At 40.7% G+C, this 26,069-nt stretch overlaps 1 protein-coding gene across 2 annotated transcripts in view; it reads right to left on the bottom strand.

Moving 5' to 3' along the window:
- The window catches only part of LOC109032484 (uncharacterized), an 84,745-nt gene that overhangs the window by 17,736 nt on the left and 40,940 nt on the right, over window positions 1–26,069 (bottom strand). Inside the window, exons 2-3 of one of the 2 annotated variants that reach the window (XM_072300876.1) lie at window positions 24,849–24,900; window positions 1,054–1,252 (exon numbers count right to left, since the gene is read on the bottom strand). The gene's annotated coding sequence lies outside the window, so the exon portion shown is untranslated. Of the gene's footprint in view, window positions 1–1,053; window positions 1,253–6,548; window positions 6,665–24,848; window positions 24,901–26,069 lie in introns of those variants that run through there. The other variant, XM_072300877.1, reaches the window with a different exon arrangement.

The following is a 26,069-nucleotide window of genomic DNA, read 5'->3' as shown; positions in this document are numbered from 1 at the left end:
TATGGTTTATTTTCATCGATGCAAATGGTTAATTTGATGCATTTTGTGTGCTTTAGAAATCTCTCTCACTCCCTCCTTTCCCTCTCCTCGAGAGATTTGTATACGAATACAAGCCATTAACCGCAATGGAGATGTGTGGTTCCGCACTTTAGCCATCGACATGTGCACAGGGCTCTTCTGAGGAAAGGTACTGTAAAGGACGACTATCAAAATGGAGGGTGTGAATTGGATCGACAAGAATCAATCGAAAAATGAGCACGTGAATCGATCGACACAGTCGATCGCCAAATTATTGATAAACAGCTGTCGATTCGATCGACATGAATCGATCATAATGTTAAAATGTGAACCGATCGACTCCGATTCGATCGACAACCGTGAATCGATCGACAAAACCCGTGAGTCGCCCGACCGCCGGACGAACCCAGCATTGAGTCAATCGACAAACCCGTGAATCCATCGACAGATCCGTGAATCGTTCGATAAGCCCGTGAATCGTTCGATAAGCCCGTGAATCGATCAACAGGCCCATGAATCGATCGACGAACCCGTGAATCGATTGACAAACTTGTGAATCGATCGACAAATCCGTGAATCGATCGATAAAACTCATGAGTCGACCGACCGACCACCGACGGACGAACCCCGTGAGTCGATCGACGAACCCGTGAATCGGTCGATAAACCCGTGAATCGATAGACTAATCCGTGAATCGATCGACAAATCCGTGAATCGATCGGCAAATCCGTGAATCGATCGACAAATCCGTGAATCGATAGACAAATCCGTGAATCGATCGACAAATCCTTGAATCGATCGACAAATCCGTGAATCGACAGACAGATCCATTAATCGATCGACAAATCCGTGAATCGATCGACGAGCCCATGAATCGATCGAATCGGTGTCGACCGAATAGCATTAAAACTTTTCGATCGATTCATGTCCAAGAAATCGACACCGGTTTTTTAATCATTTTTCGATCGACTCACGTTGATCGAATCCATACCCTGCAATGAGTACGACCCTTTGAGAGTTCAAAAAAGGACTTACTTTTGTGAGCCGAGGCGAAGTTCAGAGTATCCCCAACATCTGGCAATGCGGAAGATGAATTGAAAATGAAGTTTTTGTGTTGACACCGGAGGCTGCGGCTGCCGATATCGCGGCGGGATCCGAGTCGCCGAGCTGAATGCTAATCCACCTCGGAGTCACCGAGTGAAAGTACCGTCCACCCACACTGATCGGTGTAAACCTGTCAACAAGATCAAGTTATGAGCGAATTTCAAGAATGAAATTGGTTTAACTGATAAAAACTCGGAGGAGAAATTCGACCGAGTCATTCTGTCATTCACGCGTGCACGACCGCCGCGCGCCGCACAATAATCCGAACCGCGACAAAAATCGAAGAAAGTGAACATTGAAATTAATTAAACGCCTCATTAGAATACTACTATGCCATGGAGTAACACCGTATGAGCCTTCAGGAGTTGGCAAATTTCTCTTAGTAGAAAGGTAATTTTTGAGGAAAGTTTTGAATATTTTTCTTTGACAATTTCACACACATTGAATCAAATTGCGAGTGAAATACACCGAAAAATTGGGTAAAAAATATCCAATAGTTTCCTAGAGAATACAAATGTTACCGCCAGAAATTTGGTAACATCTGGAGGCTCATACGGCGTTTTTCCTTGGCACGGCAGAATATAGAGTTTCATCGACTTTATTTGATAAACTGATCTTTTTTTATGCCGATAAGACGCTCGAGGAATCTTTTTGGTAACGAAATAATAACACAGTATTTTTTACGAAATAATAACACAGTATTTTTTAGCCGAACAAGATTCTTAGTTTTTCGAGTGGTTCTATACGTTTAAAGCGTTTCCAAGCGTCGAAATTAAGCGATACGATTCCTCTGAGAGTCGTGTCACTCAGATCCGATTCTGAGCCACTGTGTTGGAGGAAAAGAAAAGAAGGAGGCATGCGGGTGAGTTTGATGACAGCTACTTGTCTGCGGTTTAACTGATCCGGCAACTTTTGATGTTGCTCCTAATAAAATTTCTTTTTACATTTTTTTTTTTATTATTCTTCATTTTTCCCTAACCATATATAGAATTAACCGTCCCCTGTGGTAAAGACCCAAAGGCGATAATAAACAGAGTATAACATTATTTATTGGAGGAAACGACCTGTTAAGAAAGCCATTAAGTAGTGTGAGAAACAGATCAAAACTCCGAATTCCCCGGCGATTAACATCATCATGGTTATATAAAGAGAGGTTTAATGACACCATGAAATGAAAGTTCAAATTACGTGATTAGTCCCTGTTCCGAAATAGAGATTTGCGTTCAAAATTAAGAAGGGTTCATTTTCTCAAATACGAAAAAGTAAATGTGTCCGAATTTTCAAGATCAACGCAATTTTTAGTAAGCTCAAACGCTAATTCGGATTTGACGGACTGGCACATGAGTCAGTGCAGTTTTTGCTATTTCAAAAAATACGTTTTTAAAGTTTCAAAATTACACAGAGCCTTTCTGCCATAAGGCTCTCCAAAAGTTCAAATTCCCTTTTTCATGCTTAGAATTTGGATTTTAGTCCCAAATTTTTCACAGGATATTTTTTAGCGCCGGTCTCAGTTGTAATCATTACTCGCTAATTTTTTCTTAAAAACTAAACGTTTAAGCGCCGTGTTCCCTATGTCTCTCAATAATTGATGAGGATAGTCCCAGAGGATGCAAAGATAGCGGTCTAATATTTCAATTGGACGTATATAAATCAAAAGAAGCTGCATCCATTGTGTCAAGCCCTGTATTGCATGCATTATTATGGATTTCAGGGCTCATATCAGAATGGATATAGTTCCTTTGGATTTAAATCCGTCCAATCGAAAACTGTACACTTGCTGACAACCGCGAATTACAACATTGCAGCTCAACGCGAAAGCATAGAATCTTGGGGTGGTAGTAGAAAGCCTTTTTCTAAGTAAAAGAAAACGAAAATTATTCTCAAGAAAACGAGGAACTATCTTCAACGAGCAGAAGACACACCGGCGTTGACGTCAGTGGACCCATCGGTATAATTTGATACATGGGAACTATGCTTGAATGAGTTGAGGAACAAAGCCCGAAAAGTATCGTATCACCATTCACAGTCAATATTGCACTTGCCGTTAAGGTCTCTCAGAGGCGTCACTACGTTTGAAACATCTCGTTACGGTAGGAATGACATCAGTGACTTGCAAGCCCTAGAAATGACGTCAGCTTGTGAATAGTCAGAGTTTGACCTGACGTCAAAGTTGGGTCCGGTCGTAGAGGGATCAACCAACAGCGTTGTCAGGTGGATTCTCAAAATCAGATACCACATTCACAAATTTGTAATACAAATTACGTTCCTCGGGGTAGTAGTGCGAAACGGATGGAAATCGAAATCCCCGACTTTGGTTTACCACAGCCGGTGAAGTAAGTTGCTTAAATTGTCATATCTTCGCAAAGATTCGCCACTTTTTCTCCCGGAAAAACTACAAAAAAAAAAAAAAAAAAAAAAAAAAAAAATTACGTTCCTCGAGAAATTATTCAGATTTTTCATAAAAACGTACGATACTTAAAATTGGACGTATTTAAATCAATTAATCGGTGTCCTTTACGCCAAATCGATGGCCAAAATGCAAAACCACGTATCTCCATTGCGATATTTCAAAATTGCCGTTTATATTTTATTTTTTCAAAGAGAAACAAGACAACCGTAGAGCGTGAAATTTTTATTGAATATTTTACTAATAAATATGAAAAATCAGATAGGTTTTCAAGAAATAACGTTGACTAGTTTCCTAAAGAAAAAATAAAGAATGACAGTAAGTCTGCTACGTCGCAAACAGAGATGCGCGGTTCCGAACTTTGGGCATCGAAATGTTGCAAAATCAACTTTTCTAGGTTGTGTTACAGCCGAATTCGTTATAGACGTTACCTCAACAACCCCCCCCCCCCCTTCTCCTTTACGGTCATTTTGTCTGACTAAATTACTTGTGTAGTATGTCGACGCAAGTAGGTTTGGCAACAGGAAAACGACTTGAGCGGTCAAGCCCAGACGCCAATCCCAGTTATGAACTTGACTAGGTATTGTTTCTGCGGGCATGACATGAGAGTTCTTAAAATAAAATGATGAGAGGGAATCTAGGAAGGCGACTTTATTGACAAGTTGCGGGTAAATAAGTATATAAGCGGGCGGTGCGAGTGCGGGCGAGGTGAATGTGTAATTACCCACGCATCGGTCGCGGTCGGTCGGGACCCGAAGTGCAGTCTGTAGGAGTCTGAATCATCGTCGAGAACAGGAAATGCACGCAAGACGCGAGGGTCCCGGCGTAAAAGCATCACCGAACTGCCGTGATAGCGAAGAGAGCCGTAAGTGCATGCTAGGATGAACCTCGAGACACATAAAAGCATGTGCTAACCATGGCTCATACAGAAGTGCAATTACTGCTCTCTTCGCTATCACGGCAGCGATGCGGATTATGGTCCTCCGAGGTGAGCTTGATGAGTGATGGGCTGTTTTGAGCGTTGGATGACGTGATACAGGTGAATCAACTCGAAAAAACCGGGTTCGACTATTAGTCTACTTGCAGGGAAAATATTTATAAACAGTTCTCAGGATCTCGGACAATGTTACTTGCAGTTTTTTTTCCTTCATTTTTTTCGATGTACCTGTTGACCCCTTTGTTCGTCAGTCACGAGTGTGACTTTCCTGTGCGTAAAACGCTGCAGAGAGAGAGCAATGTTTCCACAGAGAAATTTTTGTGGGGCAATTTTCTTTTATTGTGAGATTTTTACCAATTGTTGAAGATATGAAAAGAAAAATAGAGACAGGATCGGGCATCAATTTCTAGAGATAAACATATCTGATCTTTTTTATAAATTTATAAGTTACTTGTTATAGGTAGGTGTGTAGCCAATAATGTGCAAGTATTAACTTACATATAACTGCTTTATTGATTATAATGTTTGGTCAAAGATTTTCGGCACAATTACCATCCTCAGGACCTGTATATTGAGAGAACTAAAATTTAGTTTAGGGCCGGATTAAGGGGTTAGCCACATGAGCCGCGACCCATGGCGGCAAATCTAGGAAGCGGCAAATTTCGCAATTTTTTTAAATGTAGGTATAAAAAAAATCGGATTTAGAAAAAAAATTACAAACGAGAAAAGGCGTCAAAATCTCTCCTTTCCTGAGAGTATAGTAATTTCTAACTTTTTCGTCTTTCAGTCATACAAGAGACAGCACCTTTAATTGGACCGCGTTAAACAGAAAGGAACCAAGCCACATCATCTATTGCCAAATTTAATCGGGCAATTTAATTTTTTACATGAAAACGGTTGGGCGGATTTTCGTGCAAATTTCAGTGAATTTTCTCCATGATACAATCCAAATTCCTTAAAATTTTAAAGAAATCCGCGCAAACGTTCTCTCGTAAAAAATCAAATGCCCCTGTTAAATTTGGCAATAGCTGATGTGGCTTGGTTCCTTTCTGTTTAACGCGGTCCAATTAGTCGAGTTAAGAGAGAAACCAAAAACGCAATTTGGCCTGGAACGGCGCAACTTAGAGAGAAATAATGACGAGGACTTGTGATGAAAAGGAGAAGTCCTCAGCCAGGCGGTCGGCACGTAACACATATTAGCGCCTACAAGACTGTACGAATACTTCACGCATTGCGTCAAACGCAGTGCGGTCAGCAGCGGTTGGCGTGTAACGCATAGCGCCTACAAGACTGTATGAATACTTCACGCATTGCGTCAAACACAGAGCGGTCAGCGGTCGGCGCGGCGTGAAAAGCATAGCGCCTACAAGACTGTCGGAATACTTCACACATTGCACCATACACAGTGCAGTCTGCGCGGCGCGGCGACGGAAGTTAAAATCAATAAACCACATTTATGTTTGATCTTTCATCATTTTTTTGTTCATTTCTTATGAATGGAAGACCTTGTCCACACAGAGATAGGTTTACTAAACTTAACTTTCGCTCAAAGTTCCGTGAACTTTTGCCGGTAGTGGTGACAGGGCTTTCCCAAAAAATGTGTCCAACACGAGAAAACGCGTCTTATGCACCCCTCCCCTCTGGCACGTTCACTTGATGGTTTTCATTGATGTTTCAAAACGAATGAGAAGGGGGCGGTAAAATACAGGCGGCCCATGGATGGGCGGCAAGTAGGTAAATCCGGCCCAGGACTAAAAAATACATTTTTAAATGAAGAATAAACAACTTTGGTAGGCATTTGATGTCTAGATATTTTCTCTCCGGAGCAATTAGTGTTCCGGAGAGAATTTCTTTCCCGAACAATGAGTTACTGCTAAGAAGGGAAACATTTTCTCTCCGGAGCAATGTTAGCGCTACGGTGACACGATGAGAAATATTTTCTCTCCGAAACAATAAGTTATTGCGAGAAAGGGAAAACTCTTACTCTGAAAAGCTATACAGATATTGACTTTAAAATTTCATCGGGCAAGTAATTATGATCCCAAAAAAATAAATAATGAGAAATAAGTGATAAAGGCCTACCTCCAAAATTGAAGGCGAAATGGCAATTTAAGTAGTCTCCACGTATTCTGAAAATAAATAGGCATTCTGCTTGTAGCAACTCCTTACAATCAATAAACTAGGAGAGACAGGTTAATATTCCTGTCCTAACCTAACCTAATCTAACTAGATCTAATCTAATCTACTATTCTCATTCAATTCCTTGGTTAGATTAGAACAGGAATATTAACCTGTCTCTCCTAGTTTATTGAGTCTCCACGTAACATTTGAAGGCTCCATATTTTCCGGTTCCTTCTTTGACAGAAACAACTGCACTTAAGCAGAAATTTTGAAACAGGGCGATCGAGATAGGTGTTTTTTCCGTTTCACCGCGAGTACACGTGAGTTATGACCCGACTCGACTACGCGGTGGCCGACACCTAAAGACCCGTTAATGAGCCGTAGGTGTCCGTAAACGGAGGGCCGAGAGTCCGGACCAGAGCACCGCAACGCAACGCAGCGCACCGGAGGATGAGGTTAAATCAAGGAGTGTTTGAGGTTAAAGGATTAACCCAGACCCTCGACACCGGCGACAAAACCGCGCATCTACGCGCGATCGCTCGAGCACTCACGCGGTTCAGGTGAGCGCGACCCGGCGCGAGCATGACGCGGCGTGCACGTAATTTGTATCTGTGCACTGTGAATTAAAAGTACCCGCGTAATTCCATTCCTAATGCTATGGTATTAACATAAAACAAGTCTTTATTGAATTATTACCGCGCGGCGGCCAGACGGGAACGGAGACGAGTTGGCCGTATTCCACCCGAAAGGAACTTTATCCATCATGACGTGAACCCTGTTATGCATGTACTCGTATGGATCTTAGGGCTCATGTCAGTATGGATACAGGTCGTTTTGATTTAAATAAGTACGGTTGGCCGTGTTGCACGTTTCTATGTGCGTGAGACTTCGAGGAGCCTCCTCGCTCCGATGTAGAAGCCGAAGCTGACGGGAATCAATTCGACCGTGGCCGCCAAAGCAGACGGATAACCCAGTGGCGTGGAGTGCTTTGCGATATATCGATCGATACGCCACTCAAACCTATGAAAAAAGATCGATTATTAGGGTGTTCGCAGCGAACACCTTAGTAATCGATTCTTTACCATAGCTTCAAATGGCGAGATATCGATAATCGAGCATTCACGCCACGCCACTGATAACCAGTTGGAGTCTAAATAGGTAAATACGTTTTCGTCCGTGTTGCCGTTTTAAAAATTTCACTCCTGATGGGATGGATACGGAGTGGAAAAGGACGGATTTAATGTGGACCGCGTTTAGCAGGAAGGAACCAAGCCACATCAGCTATTGCCGAATTTAACAGGGCAATTGACTATTTTACAATAGAACGTTATTTGGATTGCATTTTGCAAAGAGGAACCAGAAGAATTGCGATGACGCTAAGATTGCGCATTTTCATCCTTTGCAATAAAATTACTGAAACCATGAAAAAATGTGAAATTTACATTGTAATTTTGTCTTAAATTTCCAGTTTTTAGCGAGTAAAATAGACACTGTTAATGGATAATCAGGTTGTTCTTCCAAGACAAAAGAAATTGTACAATCTTAGCAACATTGCAATGCTTCTGGTTCCTTTTTGCAAAATGCAATCCATTTGTAAGGGTTCCTTTGAAAATTTTAATGACTTCGCTTCGTGCAATGCAGAAAATTCACCGAAATTCGCACAAAAGTCCGTGATGAGCCAGGATTTACAGTTCCGAATCGCAAAATGTAGTCCATTTGGTCGTTCGCGAACTGCTTTGGCAGTAGAAAAATTGCGAATGTATGCCTACCTAATGGATGATATAAAATTTATTGAGTATTAATCAAAATGCGCTAGCTCCATTTTTGCGCACACCTTTCGAAGTTATGTGCACGCGTTGCCCTGCGCATTTTCAAATAGGTTCTGCGTTCTCAGCGATTCGCGAGTCGAGAGCCGAGAGCGGGACAAGAGATCTTGTTCCGCTTCCGCTGCGCACTCGAGGAGACGGCGCTGTGCTTGAAGTATCCCTGCAGTTTTGCAGGCGCTTCCCGCGATCGTTTCATGCGCAAAGTTGCTAGTTTTGGAGATGTTTTCGCGGAAGATGATGTCCCTCTCCACTGATCCGGTCAAAAGTATAAAGCAACAAAACTTTCTCGAAAATCCAAAACAATGGAAGAGAGCTTAGTCTTTTCTCTTCTCATTCAGAGACTTTAACGCAGGGGTAGAACAGTTGGATAGGGCGAAACGCGTGATACAACTATTCCGACTTTTATGTAGGTAAAATAGAATATCCACAAAATGAAGGCGCATATTTTTTCGGCTGACTCAGAGACTTTAACGCAGGAGTAGAATAGTTGGATAGGGCGAAGCGCGTGATACAAATATTTCGACTTTTATGTAGGTAAAATAGAATATCCACAAAATGAAGGCGCATATTTTTTCGGCTAACTCAGAGACTTTAACGCAGGAGTAGAAAAATGGGATGGGGCGAAACACGGGATACAACTATTTCGACTTTCAAGTAGGTAAAATTGCCTATCCACAAACTTAAGGAGACCATGGTATTCTACCTCTTCCAAACTATTCGGTTCGCCACACATAACTTTCAGTTCGAGTAACTGGACTTAAGAGGCCAAATGAACTGATGATAGAAGTTCTGCTACACGAATCAAAAAATAGATTTTATTCTAAAGGAAGAACGCTCGAGACACTGATTTTTGCAAAATTAGCTCCAAAGCGTTGCATTTTTGAAAAATTTACTGCAAAAGCAATGAGGTCTTAGAAAATTAAACGCGTTTAATGATCAGGAAATGACTGCGAACGCCCTATTTTTTGTTCAAAATCATCACAAACGCGACACGCCACGATCTTCCGGTCAAAGTATCGCAAGCGCCATGCGACGTTCCAAAATTTCCGCCGCCATTCTATTTTTTTACAGAGAAACCGTTGGTTGAATCTGTTCCAAAATGTCAGTGAATTTTATCGGCAGTACAAAAAAAAGTCGGTGAAATTTTCGGACAGCGTCGTTGAAAAATTTCTCTGCCAAAAAATAAAATTACGCCGGAAATTTTGAAACGTCGCATGGCGCTTGCGATACTTTGGCTGGAAGGTGACGATATCATGAAATATGCAGTGGCGTGGCGTGAATTGCGATTTATCGATTGTTATGCCATATAAACCTATGGAAAAGGATCGATAAACAGGGTGTTCGCAGCGAACACCTTAATAATCGATTCTTTACCATAGGTTTAAATGGCATAACAATCGATATATCGCAATTCACGCAACGCCACTGGAAATATGGCTAAATCCTTGGTTGGTTGAAACTGAGTGGGCCGAAGAACTTCCTGCATCCCTGCGTGCGTTATCGTGAGCCTACCTCGAATTACATAGTTAGGCGTATTTACTAAGCATTGAATCCATCGAGTACATTATATTTGAAAAAAATCTTTTCAACACAATAGTACCAAGCAAGTTTTGCCTGAAATTGACGCTCTGAAGCTCATAAAAAGCTCTTAAGTTGAGGTCGTAATGGTGGTACGGAACACGATTAGCGGGCAGTCCACCTCCGCAGCCAGTTAAATTTTGTATGCAGAGATAGGACTAAATGCATTAGCAGGGTTGCCATGCCTGTATTCTAGAATTTATGTACTTCACGCTCAACGCCCCTGCACGGAGAAAACGTTCTCGATACGTGATGGTCGGCTTAGGCATCTCTCATCCCCCGAAACGCGTTTAGACTGTACATTTTGCAGTTAGAAGCTACATTTTCTGACACAATTTAGAAATTACTTACGTACCGTTAGTTTCCCTATACACATAACTATTTTTACAGACATGCTATATAAATTGTAGCTCCAAATTCCAATATTTGATCCATTTTAACTTTGCTCGGACCCATCTTCAAATCAGCGACTTGAGTAAGATCTAATTTCTTGGCAATATCGATGGAATTTTTTGGGGATTTCCGGAGAAAAATGCAATCATTTCCCTTAGTGATGATAGACAAGCAGTGGCGTGGCTAAAACAATTTATTGGGAGAGCTCTACGGTCAAAATTTCTTGTGAGGCGAGTCTAGAGGTTAAAAGATCCAGGAAATCACGACAAATTACGGTTTTTGGGGAAAATTCTCCGGAGCCCAGATCTCTTGTCCCACCCCCACCCCATTCCGCGCTAAGCAACAGCAGACAATTAACCAACCGGGAGAAGCTTTTCCACAAACTTTGGAACTGGATAAGTTTTAAGAGAAGGAAAAATAATGATAGGATATGAAATTTCTATGAATCAAATGCATTTAGGCAGAGACTTATCAAAGATAAGCGCGAAAAAAATTACTGATTCGAGTCACCTGTTGCTGATAAAAAAGTCTAAGCCTCTGACTGGTCAAGTATTTTGCAAGAGATGAGGAACAGATTGGTCGCATTCGCTCTGCTTCCTTCTAAACGAGACTTAAAACTCGCAACTTCTCCTCCGCCGAGCCGCACGCAGTTAGCCTGAACTCGGTCATGCATATAATAAGCGCTCGCAAAATTGCAAAACAAATATGCAGCTTATGGAGCACGTAAATTAAACTATGTAACACCCGATATTTTCGCAATGATAGAGGTTATCTTACTATATCGTCGAGTATCTGCACTATCTTTGCATGCTCCAAGAACCCGCAAGAATGTCATTTCTAAAATTATATCAATTTAGATGCTCATTGTTGCATTCGATAGCTTATACGCGCGCGCTAAGTGAGCTTTGCCTTTAATACACAGTACACGCATTCACCCTTCGTGACTCATAAAAATGATTCCCTGGTGGTTGTAGAGTCCGCTAATTAATTCAGAGCTCAAGGGTTTTGGACAAAAATTTCAAAAGTATTGAAAAATAACGCCAAGAATCTCATCACCAGTTAGACTACATTTTGCAATTAGAAATTACTGTATTCGGCTCAGTTTCTGAACAACGTATGTGCTATTGGTTTCCTATGCAAGTGTTTTTACCAATGATTAATAGAAATTGTAGTTCCAAATTGCAAAATTTAGTCCAGTCGGATATTTTAACAAGTCGATCCAGCCGTACATATATGTAGTTACACTTCTGTGGCAATATTATTTCGATCCCACTAATAATGGAACATTCATTGGGACTGAAATAGCTGTTACCACAAAAGTAACACTATACCTACGGATTGAAACGTGTTAAGGATCTGGATCCACCATGAGCATTGTGAGCAAAAGCCACATTTTCAGAGACCCTGCTTTGCAATCTTCCTGTATAATTTAAAAGTCACATTCGGGAGTCAACGCCTTGAATCGTCTAATAATGACCCATAACTAAAGAGTTGAGCATTTTGTTTGGTAAACTTTCAACCTAACTTCCACAAATTAGCCCAGAAAATTGCTTACCCCGACTTCATCAGTCCTCATTTTGCAACTTGTATGCTCGACAAGTTGCTCGTCAACCTCCATAAGACGAAAAATACCACTGACCTCCGAATTTAACTTTACCTAACCAGATTGCACTGCTTAGATTGTTAGTGGGGAGTCATTAAAACATATCGATGACAGTGGTGTGGCGAGGTGATCGATCATCGATATATCCCCATTCAAAGCTATGGTCAAAAATCGATTATTAAGATGTTCGTTGCAAACATCCTGTTTATCGATCTTTTTCCATAGGTATAAATGCCAGATTCATCGATATATCGCAAGGCACGCCACACAACTGATCGATGACCAAAGTGCGAGACCATGCATCTCTGTTTGCATTGTTGTAGACTTCTTGTCGTGCTTTACTTTTTCTTTGAAAAACTAGTCAACGTAATTTCTTGAAAATTCCCTGATTTTTCTTCTCTGTAAGCAGAATATTCCGTAGAAATTAAATTTCAAGAGATAAAGTTGGCTTGTTTCTCGGCGAAAAAATCAAATGAGAGCGGAAATTTTGAACATTGCAATGGAGATACGTAGTTTCGTACTTTGGCAATCGATATTGTCTATGACTGTAGGAGCAACGACTATCTCCCCTCGTGATCAGGGGCACACGGCAAAATATGAAATTGCTGTAACAATTTTGTGGTTAAAAAATGTATCCGACTTATTTCAATGTGGATTTTACAAAAAAAAATGCTAATTTAACAACTTCCGTAATTAAATTAACTTTCCGCTATTGTAAAATGTACATTTAAGACAAATCGGACAGATTTTTTTAACAATTTAACAGTGAAATCAGGAATCCATTTTTTTCTGCGCAGTGAGTTGTCTCACAAAAAACATCAAATTTATAGAAAAGTCTCACCTCGACAGTCTACAGAAAGAATTTAGAGCGGTCTAATTTCGTGGTGCGCGCACTTTTTCGCGGCGGTTCTCGACTCGTGGCGACTTTAGCCGAATAAAGTGCGAGGACGAGGAATTAGAGGCGCGAGTTAGTTCGCACAATTTAACAGTGTCATAAAATCACGGCCGATTTTTTCAACGACTTTCTTTTTCACTATTTCGAGCACGCCTGCATAGCGTCGCAAGTCGAACCGAAAGTGATAGTTCTCGCTTCAATTAAAGAGCTCATTTACAAGCGACCGGGTCCTACCGCCGGCCGGCTTCTCCGTGAAAACCCAGATCGGTGGCACCCCACGATTAAAGCCGTATGAACATTCTGACGTCGCCAAATTTCCCTCGATAAAATGCTTATTTTCAAGAACGCTGTTAGTGTATTCCTCGAAATTTTTGGAATTTTTCAGATTAAAGTCTGTACGAAATTGTTTGGAAATGGAAAAATATAATTAGTAACTGCTTTCAGGAAAAACAGTTTAAAACTGCACAAAACCAGAGGAGGCAAAATAACTGCTACCTTGTCAAATGGAATGAATAAAAATATTTTTGAGTATTTTAAGAATAGGTCAACATTTATCTGGAAGTTCTAAAACCATTTTTTGGGGAGGGGTGGGGAGATTTTCAAGGTTCTTTTGGGCTGATATGAAATTTTTGGCTCAAGCCCTTTTCAAAAAATATTTAGGAAATTCGACACGTTTTTGAGCACACAAATGTGAGCATGAGTCTAGAAAGTATTCTTTCTCATTTTTGTTATTCATGCATGGAGGTAAGACCTCTAGATGAAGACAAATATTTGAAGGCATCAAATTTTCTTTTTTAAATGAAAAAAATTTCGGGAGATTGTGTGAGTACCTACCATTCAGAGGGCCAAAAATAATTATAAAAAGCAAAAAATGAAAATGTTGGACTTCTATCCTCCTGCCGGATACAAATTGAAGAATTCTCAAGATTCGTAGAAATTTGTATTTTATCAGAGGAAAATTGGCAACGTTTGAAAGCTCATACGGCGTTATTCGTTAGCATAGCACGATAGTCCTCACGTTTGGTATAATACGTAGTCCCACTGACGTAAGGCTGTAACTATACCTTTTAAATGAGCCCCGTTGCCCATTTAACTTCGAGCTTTCCAAGGCTCACTTTTAAATGGAGTTGCGCCCCCATGTGGGTTGAATTAATGTGGTCTGGAGTCAATGCCTGGAGCTAACGAAGATCTCCCTGGTGCGGGCGAGCAACAGAGCGAGCGGTTTTACTTTTGTTCTGGAGTAGACAGGACGGGGTCCAGTCAAAGGGTAAATTGAATTGGATTCATCAGAGGAACCTACCCGCACTGACCTATTTCTAACACCGTCTCCACACGATTAAAGTCTCGGCTTATTTAAAATAGGAAATCGATGACTTGAACAGTCGAACATGCACCGTTATGACCCATGAGAGAATGGGAAATGCATCTATCGTGCGTAGAGAGTCAAATCAGGCATTTTGGTTAAAAGCTTATACAAATAGTCAAATATTCTTACTATGTTCGGAATTCTGATTCTTTCGCTATACTTTTTGACAAGATATACTTACTTATACTTTTCTATACTCCCGTAGATACGAATTCTCTGTAAGGATTTGCATCGTTTAATGGGAAATAAATTATTTCCAGTCCTTAAACGAGCGTTTATCTTGACATTTAGAGCGTATGTCATAAAATACATAATTTTTAAAGTTTTCACAGAAAAGATGCATGGGGAGCACATGGAGGGAAAAATAAAAGAAAATTTCGCAGATTTGATGAATTCCACTTTCGAAACATTGGAAACTTGAGAGCTCTTCGTCAAAAACACATGGAACTTTGTAAACAATCAGTATTCGACCATATGCCAAGGCATTTTATTACATGCCTGATTTGACTATTTGCCTGCGACACATCGATTACTCACCGTGAAATACGAGTTTTATCGATGGGTTCGATTGATCGAATGGATCTGATGCAATTATTGCCCTCAGCGCGGTAGCACAACATGCATCGGAATAATGGACCAGTAACAGTGCATAACACCGCTTGGATCTTGCTCCGTACACTTCGATGAAACCAATGAAGGATGCGTAAACAGATTGACATTATTGCATCAACTTGAGGCGTCAATTCAAATTCGCCTTCAATATAGCCGTGTAGGCAACAAACTTACCGGGGAGTGCAAAAATAGTTATCTTTTTTAAAAATCACACATATATCGTCGCCTTCCTGACAAAAGGACATAACTACACTACTACTTCGCGATGATCCGTATGACTCAATGCTTTCCCGAGCTCATCTCTAAACGTATTTACGCCGCGCCGTTTTGTCAAACAAGCGACGACATATAGCTCACGCCAGGGTCTTTGACAAAACTGATGAAGAATACGTAAACCTATATTGGCAGATATCGTCCACTTAAAATTCGCCTTCAATTCGCCTTTTAGGTGACAAACGTACCGGAGAGCGCGAATAGTGACCTATATTCGAATCGCCTGAATTAATCTCGCACCAGTTAGGGTATTTTATAAATTGAGGACTTTTCCGTAAGAGGGAGCATGAGGCTCGCAATGCTGCTGAGATTGTGCCATTTTTTGTAGTGTTTGCGGCAGATGAAATTAATTCACAATCGACTTACTTCCTTAAAATGGCTAGGAAAAACTCAGGGCAGATTCAGGGCAAAATTCAAAGCAGAACTGTCCAATAAGCTGTTTACAACTAGAGAACTACATCGCACAATCTGAACAGCATTGGAAGTCTTATACGCCCTTTTACCGAAAAATGCTTCAATTCGTGCTGATTGCTGATCAACTTTGAAACTCCTTCAGGTAATGAGAACTTTCTCGGAAACGAAACGGTAATTTGATCGTTCTAAAAGTATTTCAGGAGTTAATATCCAAAAAGAGTTTCTGTCTTTTCGATATTAATTTTTTCTTGGTAGCATGCAGTCCCTAGGGCATTACAACCACAAGACCCCCGCATCTAAACAGTCCACACGCAACGCAAGAAAATAATCAATGAATATTCAATAAACCACCTCGCGCCCGCCTCTCAGGAACGTCGAAAGTTACCATTATCCACCTCGCACCTCTATATTAAGGAAAAACGCCGTATGAACATTCGAGAGTTGCCAAATTTCCTCCGATAAAATGCTCATTTGTGATGAAAGTCATGAATATAATTTATCGAAATTTTCAGAAACTTCAGGTCAAATTACGATCAAAATTCTCTGAAAAATTGGAAGAAATATATTCACAAATTTTCCCGGATATTCATGGTTTGTCGAAGGAAATTCGGCAACATCTGGAGGCTCATACGGCGTTCTTCCTTACCACGGCAGCATGCTCCTTATATTTAAATATAATTGAATGTAATCATACGATTCCCGATTCCCTCATGCTTCGGTGATGGATCAAACCTGTCCCCCAACCACCAACCACCTCTCCGAGCTTCACCAAGAACCTCCACCCACCGAGGAGAAAACCATTAATCAGTCGGATCCAATCATCATCGTAAAGTAAAGCGCGCATAATTGGACGGTTAATGTGCTCGACCAATTTCTAATATTTTATTCGTTGATTATCCACGGCGCTCAGGGGATCTCGTCGATACGAGATGTCGGACAAAATCGAGGAACATTCGAGAGCTCATATTTTCGAAAATATGAAACAAAAAAGTTAAGAAGTGGCTCCATTGGTTTTTCTGTGATATTTCCGTCCATAAACACCCTTGGAAATTGGGTTTGTGACGAAATAAACAAAAAAAAATTGAAATTTTAGTCAAAAATTTCGTGTCCGACCGGCTATTAGTTCGTTCCACTGTACGGCGAGGGAAACATGTCCGCGGAGCCCCTCGTTAATATTTAAAAGCGAGATCGGTGGAGCAATTGATTTTTACACGCGATTCGTTCAGTGGCGTGGCGTGCATTGCGATATATCGATTGTTGCCATTTAAACCTATGGAAAAGGATCGATTAACAGGGTGTCCTCAGCGAACACCTTTATAATCGATTCTTTACCATGGTTTCAAATGGGAAAATATCGAGAATCGATCCGTTCACGCCTCGGCACTGGATTCGTTAGTTTTCCAGCTCCGACGACGGACGGCGAGAAAACACGACCCACTTCACGCACTTTCCATTTTATGATATCTTTCTTCTCGCGCGGCTACCATCGGCTTCGGAGATGTCATAAAATACTCTCTTTTGTTCTTGTCGAGGTCTGCTCTCGCGGTTCCTCCTTAAGCACCTGCTTGTGATCCATTAAGCAGTTAGGGTTCTTTGTTCGGGCGTCTTTTTTATTCGTTCGCCCTCTCTTCCCCTCTCCGCCGTCAGTTACAGTGGTGAGGCGTGATAATCGACCAGAGACGGATCCAGCGATTTGGCAACACCGGCTTTCCTCCATTTAAACCTATGCTAAATAATCGATTCTCGTCGGAGTACCTGGTGGCCAGGTCCCTCACAGGAATCGATATATTTCCATAGGTTTAAAGGAGGAAAGATAATGTTGCCAAATTGCTGGATCCGCCAATGTAATCGATATTATCCCATTCGTAGCTATAGTGAAGAATCGATTCGTTGCGAACGCCATGGTAATAGATCTTTTTTCATACATGGCAAAGCATGCCACGCCACTGCTTCATTCCGCTTGAACATTTGTAAAATTGACACACTGTTAGAGGGAAAAAACCAATTTTGAATACATATTCCCCCTTGGAGATATGCTGTTTGGCATACCAGTTACGTCAATTCAAAAAGCGTCAAGATTGACGCAACTGGTGTTGCGCCAAACAGCTCATCTCCAAGGGGAAAACTTGTACTCGAAATGAGTTTTTTCTCTCTGTAGAGAGTCTCTGCATCACGCATAATTCTGCGACAAGCCGCGTAATACAGAGACTTGCCGCCACCTTGGCTGATTGATCTATGATCACAACCTATGTCCTTTGACTGGTGATTCTGCGGCTTATCACCTCTGCCCGTTGTATTTTTGAATTCTTCAATTTTTTGTGCGTAAATTCGACGCTTACAACATCCTTCTCTAGCTCATGTCCACCCTGGTAAAAATTGGCGATAGGAGCTGCGTTTCATAATACCATAGGAGTTCTTATAGCCGACTAAAGAGGGCTATTGAAAATCATATAGCTGGCCGTAGAAAGCTGAGTTAATCATGAAGCCGGGCTATACGAAGCTATAAAAAAGTATACAGTCGGGCTATAGTTCCTATGCTTACACTTTATCGCCACTGGCTATAAAAGGCTATAAGAAATTGTGTAGAAATTCGTGTGCTTTGGAAATCATTAAGTTTGATACGGAACTATCTTAATAATTACAAAACACACATTATATTTTCCTTTAACACATATTTTTTTTCATCAATTAAAATGAGAATAATCCATACAGAGTGTGCAAACATTTAGAAATCATTAGTTGAAAAACGCTGACTCCGCGAGATTAAATATTGGAGCATAACACAAAGCGGAGCGGCGACGCACTGGCGCCTACAAACCTAACAGGGATACTCCCCGCATTGCGCAATGCGTGAAGTATCCCTGTTAGGTTTGTGGGCGCCAGTGCGTGTTCCGCGCTTGCTGCCCGCCTGCCACGGTGCTTGAAGCAACTATTTCACACCAGAGGTATTGCACAGTATCATGAGAAATTGAAGGCGCTCCAACTTATTAAGAATGACAGGCATCCTTCAAAAGTACGGATATCAAGATACTACGGCACAAAAAGAAATAGCTGTAGTCCAAAAACTAACTAAGTCCTAGTATCCGTATTTTGTAACGTTTAGCATAAACTTTATCGTCTGGCTGTTGCTTAATCGCCATCGGCTATTAAAGGCTATAAGAAATTGTACAGCCGGCTACAGAAGCTATTGAAAATCTTACAGCCGGCTGTAGGTCTATGGTATTTTGGAACACAGATTCTACTGCCAATTTTTACCAGGGCATCCTCTGTGATGTAGCGGTTGTAGCGCTTGCAATATAATCAGGAAGTCCTGGGTTCAATAATTTCCCCGCCAGGCGACTCGAGTTTGATGATCTCAATCGAAGAGTGCACCTGAGGTTGGTTTTACAGGGGCGACTATTAAGGGATGATGAGGCTCTAAATGATACAGCACAGGATTACTATTGTGGGATAGTTAAAGGAAAAAAATAAAAACTTCACTAGTGTTTCCCCTTTACGATCACATTTGAGGGGCTTGGAGGATAAGGCGCATAAATACAGTTTTTTCTGTTTCGAGAAATACGTGTTCGAAGTTTCGAAATTACATGAACCTTTATGGCGGAGAGAAAGTTCAAACTGTCTTTTTGATGCTTAAAAATTGGAATTAGGTAGCAAATTTTCCACAGAATATCGACGGAGTCAGTCGGCAATCACATAACTCGATTTGCGACGTCGCAGACTTCCTGTCATACTTGATTTTTTAAACGGAAAACTACTCAACGGCAATTGTTTCAAACGGCCGTGATTTTTCTTCTCTGTGCCAAGAAAATTCTGAATTAACTTCAAGGAATGATGTCAATTTGCTCTCCTTAAAAGAAATAACACGGAGGAGGAGATTTTCAGACACCGCAAACGAGTTAAGTGATTGCCGACTTACACCGTCGATATGCATTATTACTAGCTTTACTTGAAATCATTAAAATCTAATTTTCCCAAAAACCGCACTTATGCGCCTTTTCCTCCAGGCCCCTTCTTTAACCCTTTTTTTGTGGATCGAAGCCCTCGTTGGCGCTGTAGGTCTTTCGCAGTTGGTTTAGTGCAGCCTCAATTTAGAGAAACAACCACGAAGAAAGCGGACAGTGGGAAAACACTTTATGATATAATTTATGAGATAACTCGGGTAACAAAACCAAGGAAATAAAGCCGCCGGTTAGGTGTGCCCTGCCATCTCGCGGCGAGGAATTTCACACGCGAATACAATAAGACGGGTGTCTATTTTTCGGACGCCTAAAACTAATAACGGAGACGTACGAGTGGGTCGGAAATTGTTTTTTAATAATGACAGGAATGATGTGCGATAAGCGAGTTCTGGAGTGTTTCCGCGCGCGGCCGGCCGGCCAACCCATGGCCGAAATTCCTCGTTTCCCTAACGAAAGAACGTAACTACATTTCACTGTTGCCAAATTTCCCCCCGAAAATTGTACTTTTACAAGGAAAATCCTGGAAATTCCCGACTGAGAATTTAACTGTTTTTTCTTCTTATCTCATGCAAAAATCAGAAATTATTTCGACAACGATTGCACGGTTACAATCTCGTGAAAAATTTAACTCCTTGAGTTAATTTGGCAGCCTTGGAATGAAGTTATGTTTTTTCGTGCGGGAAACGATGAATTCCGCGTTGTGCGAATATGTTGAAGGAAGTGAATTCTTGACGTATCGGAGGAAAACTCTGCAAAGAGACTATTCTTTAAACGAAGCATGAAACAAAGGGAATCTGTAAAATTAATGTGATCCCTGCCCCGCACGAGAGAGGGCGGTTGTTAGGGCTCAGGTTGAAATATTTACTTTACGCTGTTCGAATCGCACTTTGAACTAATAAGATGCACGTATGCAAATTTTGGGCTTGATTTCATCGGTCTTGAAAAGATTTTCCGGTCTAGAGATTGTCCGCTAGTGCGTAAATCGAGAAAGAATGCTTACAATTTTAAATAATACGCTATACTTGGGAAGTATTGTGCCGTGAGAAGTTTCTTGAAAGGAACTTGGGAGAGTTTCAGGTCCCTTGAAGGATCAATGATAGAACTACATTTTCATAATGATGCATATAATTGGCAATCCTTTGTTGATATTGACATATTGATAACAATTACAATGCACTATAATTATTTAGTGATAAAAAAGTTGTTTTGAATTTTGTATTTATTGTGTGAGGTATGTAATTTATGCTCTGAAGATAAGCACTAGGTCGAAAAGTCTTATGCCATAAGGAACTCAATCAAACTTCAATCTTCAATCTTCAAACTTCAATCAAAACACTCATTGTATACTAGTGCTAGAGCAATATAGTTGGGCGCCTTCAATTTTTGAATAAGCAACACCGACAACCACCGAGCTGAAATAGTTGCATTTAGGGGTTTTCATCATCATCTAAACCGCATTTATCAACTGCGCGGTACCACCGCGGTGTTATCCATTTCTGAGTGTGAAAACATCGATTCCCCCCCCCCCCCCATAAAAAAATAAGGAGTAAAACTTGTTTAAAGCGTATATAAAATTGAAATCAATCCGTCATAATAACTTGAATTACAGACAGTTTATTCCTTCATGATGACCTATATCATCCTTTAAAATTTCACCGAGTGTAACAATAAATCAGTGTCCATAAATCCTTTGGTTTCCATTTTTCTAGAAAATATGGATGCAGCAATAGTTCCAGATTATCTCATTTGAATTTGGCCCAGATCACCCCGCGGAAGTGGATTTCCCGGTTGGGCCCCCGCCGCACGCCAAACAGTGTTTCTAAATTGAACTAAAAATTCCATACATTTCAAATAAGGGGCTTGGAGGACAAGTGGGATAAGTGCAGTTTTTGAAAAAAATGAGATAATAATGATTTCAACTTAAACTAGTTGGAATTCAATTCCTGTGAAAACTTCATCGCGAGAATCCAATTTTTAAGCATCAAAAAGTCAGTTTAAACTTTCTCTCCGCCATAAGGCTCCATGCAATTTTTAAAATTTAAACGCGTATTCCTAATTGAAATAGCAAGAACTGCACTTATGCGCGTTGTCCTCCAAGCTCCTTCCATGTGCTACTAAACAAGGTACGAATTTAAGCATTCTGATACATAGTTCCTCTTCAAGATTTCACGTGGAACGAGATTTGTGCGACGAAGATTACTGAAATTGACTCCCAACCAAACTATTGAGATTTTTATCTAGCACTGGTTACGCTTGAAAAGTTAGGTCCCAAATGTTATTTTGGGGGCCCCGGGAGGGGCTCAGGCGCTCAAGGGCATATTGCTTCCTAATAATCGGGGTCCGGTAGTCTTTTCCCAGATATTCAATAGCTAAAGTGTGAAACCACGTATCTCCTTTTGCGACGTTGCAGACTTCCGATCATACTTTATTTTTCCTTTGGAAAACTAGCCAGTCAACTTAATTTATGAAAACTCCTTGATTTTTCTTCTCTGTTGGCAGAATATTACGTAGAAATTTCAAGCTTTGGAAGAGAATGTTTTTCTTTGGAAAAATAAAAAAGAGCATAAATTTTGAAACGCCGCAGTAGCGATACGTAGTTTCTGATTTGGTCATCAATAATAGGAACCTTAACTCCTCTAAATGCAATTTGAAGCACATTTGGACCTAAGTTTCACTAAAAGCATAGATAAATAAATAAATTAATCGACGAAGTTTAGAGAGAAAAAGTACAGAATATAATTTGAACATTTTTCAAATGAGGAGCTACAATTTCTGGCTCATCTGTAAACAAGCTTATGTGCATAGGAAAACTTATGGTACACATGTTGTTCGCAAACTGAGCCAGAAAGAGTAATTCCTAATTGCAAAATAGAGTTCAATTTAAAGCGCATTACAGTAAATTAACCAAATGAGGTTTTTCGGCGACACTTTGGCAACCGAGCAATGTCCGCGGAGCTGAAATTCAAATGGCGAGAGGAATTAATTACGCACAGATAGACGGGTGCGAGTGCGGGCGTCGCGGTTGGGAAAATCGGGAGGGGGGGGGGGTTGACGAAACGTTGCGAGGAAGGTTTTCCGTTGCTGGGGCCATTGTGCGCGGGTGATGTGCCATTAATTCAACGAAATAGAGATAACTCGAATGATAGAATTATAATTTATAGGACAGGATACCGGGCGGGGGGGGGGGGGCGGGGGGCCACTCCGGGGCCCCGGGTCCGGGGTCCAGAGCGGAGCCACGGAGGCGGAGTTCCCGTAAACATTGCGATAGGACAAAACTCCACTTTCACTCCGATCGCCGTTGTCGGGTCTCGAGAAAACCCCTCGGTCGTCTTCCATAGAAATATGTATTTCTCTATCGAATACTTCTGCCATGAAAAATAATACACTGAAAAAAAATTACTGGCTATATAGAAATACCGTTCGTTCGGGGCTCAGAGGCCGAAAGTTCCGGGTGCTGAAGCCGTATAGCTTCGACTGCCCCGGGTGGTACGCCCGAAACTTTCGGCCTCAGAGCCCGGAACGCGGAAGGTACGTCTATATAGCCCGTAAGTGCGACTTCCACGGCCGGAGTTTTTTTTCAGTGTAGAAACAAGAAAATTGTAAATAATATGGCCCGAGTGGACGAAACTAGGATTTTTTGGGGAAAGGGATATTTACAGAGGGTGTCTGGGGCACAGAAAGGTACCCAAGATAGATTAGCCGTGGTCAGTATGTGCATGGTCACTCTCCCAGTTCTTGCTCAAGGAAAGGGGAGTTCTTCAGAAAAAATTGAGAAATTAAGCCAACATATAGGAGCGATTTTAAGCTGAACTTAAAAAGGAATGAGAGAACTTAAGAAAACTTGTAATCAAGGATAACAATGTCACAAAATAAATTTGAAAAATGTCTTACATTTTCCTATAAGAGGACCAAAAATAATTCGGAGGAGGGGGGTTATCAGGTTCCCTCAACTTCTCCTAATTCCGCCAATGATCCAAAGAACTTGAAGAAACAGCAACGTATAGCAATATGGGTCACGTGGGCTAAACATTATGACATAATGTGCAGGACTTTTCGGTGTGATACTGGCCCCTTGTCCGATCAGGAAGCAAAAAAATAATGACATAAAAATTGAAGAACCGATTCCTCCCGGTGATAACAATATGGAATGATGCCGGAAAGCCAGGAAAAGTCGCAGATTTCTTTTTTTTCCACCCTTAGAAGTGCTCAGAATGCATATTTCCCGTAATCTTTGTTTGTCTCCGGTCAATCAATGATCTTCCAAATAATGCCATGAATTTAACTGAAATCCCATGAACAATACTTGATGGTGACAATAAATGACAAGATAAGATCATCGTTTCCTCATTAAAGCACCGGATCAAGAACCTGTCATCTGTAATCTCCTACTAAAATAGGTTCTTTGATCTAAAATTAGACATTATTCTTCAATATTTTTTCCAGCCAAAAAAGATATTGATAACACTCAAATGTGTTCAATCATACAAATATCAGTTGCAATGCTCATATATTATAAATATTATCATGTTAAATAATACATTTCATTGAAAGGGGAGCCATGCGATACTTTTATTTAATTGGCATAATGATATAAACCTAAATACATTATCCTAATCGTGTCGCTGTGTTTCGAACAGTTGGTTTTTATGACTTAAGCGACGCTGTGCCTCACGCCTATACAATAATGCTATTGTGGATTTTTTACTCTCACGAAGTCATATTAAATCTCGAGTTCGTTCACACAGGGCAAATCATACGCGGCACCTCTATTAAAATTATCGCTCTGTTCTTTTACGCTTAGTGCGGCAAATGCAGTGAGCACATTAAAATTATCGCTGGAGAAGGAAACGGTCATGATGTTGTCAGATTGAATGGTATAAGTGGTCATTTTATGGTAATACACTTCTAATAATACAAAAAATTAAATTCACTCCGGCAGCGTTGAAGTATAGGGCACTGAGGAAAGAAGCCTATGCCATTAATTTGATCATGCGTTCTAAATACTGATATTGCGCAGGCGGAATTTCCCATTGGTGGAGAATATGATTGTACAAATCGTAACATTTTAAGAGTTTCCGCTTTAAAGTGTTAATATTAAGAAGGAAATGTAACCTAACGCATATAGATCTACGAAAAATTCCTAGACCTAATAGAAATTTTATAGTAACAAAAAGAAGATTTAATACAGCTATTGTAATTTTATGCAGAACCCCTTTATCTTCAAGATTTGATTTTTAAAAAAAAATGCTTTAGAGACAATGATGATTCTCTGGATTCTTTCGGGTAAATGGAATAGATCGAGTTTTATTCATGAAATTTGGAAAAATTCGAATCATACGTACACTTATCGATGCTTAAAATTGGGTCAATGTTCATTTGACACTTACAAGTAACCTGGAACAGACAAAAAAAACCGTGTTATTTTACATCATAGCAAAAAAAGAAAAATTAAATGTAATCTTGAAAATTTCAAAGAAGTGAATACTGAATGTTAACCCATTATATTCTGATTATGATCAATTTATAAACATTAAAATAAAGTTCAGTAAATTTAAATGTGCAGTTCCAAAACCTGTACAATCAAATTCTTACTTGAGCTATTTGCAACAAACATGATTTCTCTTAACAATGCTGCCAGTATTGTGCAAATTAACAAGTGTTAAAAACGAAATGAAGGGGTAAATTCCAGGGGCTGAGGGGCTAGGGGACGATTGCTTCCTAAATTTTGAACGAAGAGGTCCTTCAGGGCCCCAGGGCCCCCGTTCGCCACTTTCCAAGTAATCTCGTAGACGGTGGCGCGGCGTGAATGATCGATTATCGATATTTTGTATTCTTGGCGGGGCCCGTCCCGTGGGAAAGGACCCAATAAGTCGTATTCGATACATCTAACAGGTGAGATTGTATCGATATCGATTGGTTTAACGTGTAAACATAGCCTCGAAATTTAATTGAGCAATCTGAGGGAACTGGTTTCTTGTGATAGATTTTTGTTCTTTTGTGTACAATATGGCAATGAAAAGTGAAATTGTTAGGAATTTTCTCATATTCAGCTTTTCCAACTTAAATCCTATAATTTTTGTTTGCTGTTATGTTCTACTGTTTTGAACCAAACGATACATTGAGCCACTATCGAATCCGATCCATCCACTCCTACCACCCTACCTCAGACCCATTTGTCTTGTTGCTCAAAGTACGGAGAGAAAAACTTCGTGCATGGGACCCGAAGTTGAGGTATGGATCTCTGAAGTTTGCTGATCACACATCCGAAAACTTGAGGTCGAGCTGCCGAAGTTCGGGTCGGACATCGAGGCACTTCGGTATGTACCGAAGTACTTCAAATGTGTGACCCGAACCCTTTGGTATATATAGACGGACTTCAGATGTCTGACCCGAACTTCGGCAGCTGGACCTCAAGTTTTTAGATACGTGATCAGAAAACTTCAGAGATGCATATGACCTCGACTTCGGGTCCCACACAGGAGGTTTTCTCTCCGTGTAAGTTCCCCAAATAAGTGTGGCAACGTTGCAAATCTGTTTGGCCGCCTCGAACATCGCTCAATGTT

The sequence above is a fragment of the Bemisia tabaci genome, chromosome 5 (assembly GCF_918797505.1).
Source record: "Bemisia tabaci chromosome 5, PGI_BMITA_v3".
NCBI lineage: Eukaryota > Metazoa > Arthropoda > Insecta > Hemiptera > Aleyrodidae > Bemisia > Bemisia tabaci.
The sequence above is the reverse complement of the archived record's forward strand: the minus strand, read 5'-3'. Positions and strand labels throughout refer to the sequence as shown.